Here is a 4,886-nt window from a genome sequence, read left to right as displayed (position 1 = left end):
GGGGGGGATCCGCTCCCCAGGGAAGGGCCGAGAGCCGGGTGGGGGCTCTGGGGTGAGGCTGCCCCCCTGACCCCGGCCCCCCCCAGGCTGACGGCGTTCGTGGTGAAGGTGCTGGCGCTCAGCCGGCAGTACCAGAACGTGGACGCTGCCGGGATTCGGGAGTCGGTCACGTGGCTGCTGGGAAACCAACAGGCCGACGGCTCCTTCCGCGACCCACAGCCTGTCATCCACCGGGACATGCAGGTGACGTTGCACGTAGCCCGACGCCCTCGCACGCTCGCTGCTGCCTGCACACTCCCCTCGCGCGCTCCCCTCGCACGCTGCTGCCTGCACACTCCCCCTCGCGCGCTCGCTGCTGCCTGCACACTCCCCATCGCACGTGCGCTGCTTCCTGCACACTCCCCTCGCGCGCTCGCTGCTGCTTGCACGCTCCCCTCGCACGCTGCTGCCTGCATACTCCCCATCGTGTGCTCGCTGCTGCCTGCCCACTCCCCTCGCGCGCTCCCCTCGCATGCTGCTGCCTGCACACTCCCCCTCGCGCGCTCGCTGCTGCCTGCACGCTCCCCATCGCACGCTTGCTGCTGCCTGCACACTCCCCATCGCACGTGCGCTGCTGCTTGCACACTCCCCTCGCTGCTGCCTGCACACTCCCCTCGCGCGCGCGCTGCTGCCTGCACACTCCCCATCGCGCGCTCGCTGCTGCCTGCACACTCCCCCTCGCGCGCTCGCTGCTTCCTGCACACTCCCCATCACATGCTCGCTGCTGTCTGCACACCCCTCGCGCGCTCGCTGCTTCCTGCACACTCCCCTCGTGTGCTCGCTGCTTCCTGCACACTCCCCATCACACGCTCGCTGCTGCCTGCACACTCCCCTCGCGCGCTCGCTGCTGCCTGCACACTCCCCATCGCGCGCTCGCTGCTTCCTGCACACACCCCTCGCGCGCTCGCTGCTTCCTGCACACTCCACTCGCGCGCTCGCTGCTTCCTGCACACTCCCCATCACACGCTCGCTGCTGCCTGCACACTCCCCTCACGTGCTCGCTGCTGCCTGCACACTCCCCTCGTGCGCTTGCTGCTGCCTGCACACTCCCCTCACAATGACCTTGCACAAACACGTGCACACACACTACTGCCTCACCCTCACATTCACACCTGCGCCTTGCACACCTGATCCCCAATTTTGCGTGCTCACTTTCATCTGCACCCTCATCTTCACAGCCTGCTGCTTTGCACACTTGCCATTGCCTTGCACATTCTTGTGCACACTTGCATCGTCACTCCACATCACACACACACATTACACACTCACTTACAGATGTGGCACAACTGCCTTCACACACTCACTGAGATGTTGCACATTTAGCCATGCTCCTCCGTGCACTATCCCCCTTTCACACTAGCTGGTGCATTGCACAACTGCCCTCCCACACTTGCCACGGAGTCAGCCAGGTGTCCCTGCACATTCACAGTGCACGGGGGCCCGGCATGTTGCACTGTGACAGTGCTGCCCGGGGGAGCAGCTGAGGATACTCAGTGACTGGACTGGGGCGCTCAGGCCTGGCGGCTGGTCCCCCCCTTGCCCCCGGAGCAGAGCTGAGGTGCAGCGGGATCGTGGCCCGGGGGTTCGACGTTTCCAGCAGCGTCTCGGCCCAACTCTGCTTGTGCCACCAGCCTGGCCATTAGCCCAGGGGCACTGGGCCATTAGCAGCTCGGCTCCAGGGCCCAGCCTGCAAAGGGCCCTGCAGCCACTGACAGTCCCCCCAGTGTCCCCCCAAAGGGTGAGATCCCCAAAGGGTGAGATCCCGGGCTGGTCATTGACTCACAGCCCCACTGACAGTCCCCCCAGCGTCCCCCCAAAGGGTGAGATCCCCAAAGGGTGAGATCCCGGGCTGGTCATTGGCTCAGCCCCACTGACAGTCCCCCCAGCATCCCCCCAAAGGGTGAGATCCCCAAAGGGTGAGATCCCGGGCTGGTCATTGGCTCAGCCCCACTGACAGTCCCCCCAGCATCCCCCCAAAGGGTGAGATCCCCAAAGGGTGAGATCCCGGGCTGGTCATTGGCTCAGCCCCACTGACAGTCCCCCCAGCATCCCCCCAAAGGGTGAGATCCCCAAAGGGTGAGATCCCGGGCTGGTCATTGGCTCAGCCCCACTGACAGTCCCCCCAGCATCCCCCCAAAGGGTGAGATCCCCTGGTCATGGCTCAGCCCCACTGACAGTCCCCTCAGGTCCCCAAAGGGTGAGATCCCAAAGGGTGAGATCCCAGGCTGGTCATTGACTCACAGCCCACTGACAGTCCCCAGCGTCCCCCCAAAGGTGAGATCCCGGCTGGTCATTGACTCAGCCCCACTGACAGTCCCCCCCCAGATGTCCCCCAAAGGGGTGAGATCCCGGGCTGTCATTGATCGGCCACTGACAGTCCCCCAGCGTCCCGCAAAGGGTGAGATCCCCAAAGGGTGAGATCCCGGCTGGTCATTGACTCAGCCCACTGACATCCCCCAGCGTCCCCAAGGGTGAGATCCCGGGCTGGTCATTGACTCAGCCCCACTGACAGTCCCCCAGTGTCCCCAAAGGGTGAGATCCGGGCTGGTCATTGACTCAGCCCCACTGACAGTCCCCCAGCGTCCCGCAAGGGTGAGTCCCCAAAGGGTGAGATCCCGGCTGGTCATTGACTCACAGCCCCACTGAAATCCCCAGCGTCCCAAAGGGTGAGATCCCAAGGGTGAGATTGCCGGGCTGGACGTTGATCAGCCCCACTGACAGTCCCCCAGCGTTCCCCCCAAAGGGTGAGATCCCGGGCTGGTCATTGCTGCCCCACTGACAGTCCCCCGCATGTCTCCCAAGGGTGAGATCCCCAAAGGGTGAGATCCCGGGCTGGTCATTGGCTCAGCCCACTGCAGTCCCCATGTCTCCCAAAGGGAGATCCCCAAAGGGTGAGATCCCGGGCTGGCATGACTCACAGCCCCACTGACAGTCCCCTCAGGTCCCAAAGGGTGAGATCCCGGGCTGGTCATGACTCACACCCACTGACAGTCCCCCCAGCACCCCAAAGGGGGAATCCCAGCGTCATTGACTTCAGCCCGACTGACAGCCCCCAGCGTCCCCTAAAGGGAGATCCCGGGGTCATTGGCTCAGCCCACTGACAGGTCCCCCAGCGTTCCCAAGGGTGAGATCCTGGCTGGTCGTGACTCAGCCCCACTGACAGTCCCCCAGCGTCCCCAAAGGTGAGATCCCCAAAGGGTGAGATTCCGGGCCTGGTCGTTGACTCAGCCCCACTGACAGACGAGACTCGTTCGCTGCCCTCAGCTCCGGTGTCCCCATAGCACCCGGCTCGGTTCCCGGCTCTGCACGGCCCAGGTCTCTGCGGCTGGGCGGAGAGGGCGGGGGGGCTCCTCGCCCCGACCCCCCCCCCCGCCAGGAGCCCCTTGGGCTGTGGGTTCAATCCATGGAGGGGTCTGGGGCCTGGTCGCGCTTTGAGCAGGGGGTGAGACTAGACACCTCATCGTCACACATGGCTCCCTCGCACACTCATGGTCATGTTGCCCCATGGCACGTGCAGGTGCAATCTCGCCCATGCACACTCACTGCCCTGGTGTGCAAAGCCCCCAGGCTCTTCTTGCACACACAGGTTAGATCCTGGGCTCAGGGCCCGGCTGGAGCCACACCAACACACAGTCCACCATTTGCACAAGTATTTACACTCCCATTTGTACGCTAACCCAGGAGGCCACGTGCTCACAGCTGCACCAGACTCGTGCTCCACTCACACCCTGAGCTCAACATGCACGTCCACCAGGCTTGCTCCCTCAGACCTTGCACGCCCAGACATGCCCCTCAGCTCCCCCCGCCACAGTGCTCGTGTGCTCAGATTTGCACACTCACTCCATGCACATGTGGATTTGTGCGCACGCCCCGTGCCCCGAAGGGGACATTCCCAGCAGCACGTTCACCATTGTATCCAGCCCCTGGCACCCCCTCCGGCTGTCCATGCTCGGATTTGCACCCTCACCGGGTGTGTCTAGACGTGGTCCCCTCCCAGCTCCACGCTCACAGCCTGCACTCGGGTTGGCCCACACCCCTCCCTGCCTGGCACACTCTGGTTTTCACACGTAGATCTGTGCCCTGACTCCTGCACACTCGGCTCCCAGCCCCCATTGCCCCCCCAGCCCTAGGGCCCACAGTAGTAGGGGGGAGGTGATGCCACTGAGGCACCAGGCCGTGCACCTGTGGAATTCACCACTACCAGCATCTGCTGGTACCCGCAGGGCATCCCTCGCACGTGTGCCTCGCACGCTCACCCCCGTTCTCTCCCCCCAGGGCGGCGTCGGGGGGCATCAGGGGGGCGTCTCACTCACGGCGTTCGTGGTGGTGGCCCTGAAGCAGGCGCTGGCGCTGTATGAGGGGCAAGAGGCCAACTCCGATCTGCAGACGGAGAAGCAGGAGCAGCGGGCACGCGTGGTACGGGGGGGCTGGGGGTTACAAGGGAGATGGGGAAGTGGGGGGGAGTCAGGGGGCTGGGGGGTCTGTCTGATCATTGCTTCCCCCCCTGCACAGAAAAGCAGCCTGTCCCGGCCACGCGGTACCTGTCGGCAGCGCCGGAGCAGGGCCGGGACCCCTACCGGCTGCCATCACGGCCTACGCCCTGTCCCTGCCTCCGACGACGCGGGCGCCATCGGGGCAGCCGACCGCCGGCTGCGGCGACTCGCCGCGCGCGACAACGGTGCGTCCTCTGGCTGCAGGCTGTGCCCCCCAGACCCCCGCCCCTCTCCTGCCCAGCTCTGCCCCCCGGCGGCCTGTGCCCCCAGACCCCCGCTGCAGCCTCTCCCCCCCGGCGCGGCCTGTGCCCCCAGACCCCCGCTGCAGCCTCTGCCCCCCGGCACAGCCTGTGC

The 4,886-nt window shown here is 65.5% G+C and overlaps 1 long non-coding RNA gene across 1 annotated transcript; it reads left to right on the top strand.

The window, feature by feature from the left end:
• The first annotated feature begins 117 nt into the window (after positions 1–117).
• LOC116833639 (uncharacterized) lies at positions 118–4,615 on the top strand. The gene is made up of 3 exons (XR_012656901.1): positions 118–243; positions 4,315–4,455; positions 4,552–4,615. It is a non-coding gene; the product is annotated as an uncharacterized LOC116833639 (long non-coding RNA).
• Positions 4,616–4,886: the final 271 nt, after the last annotated feature.

This window comes from Chelonoidis abingdonii, chromosome 12, assembly GCF_003597395.2.
Source record: "Chelonoidis abingdonii isolate Lonesome George chromosome 12, CheloAbing_2.0, whole genome shotgun sequence".
NCBI classification, from domain to species: Eukaryota; Metazoa; Chordata; order Testudines; family Testudinidae; genus Chelonoidis; species Chelonoidis abingdonii.
This window is presented reverse-complemented; position numbering and strand designations above follow the sequence as displayed.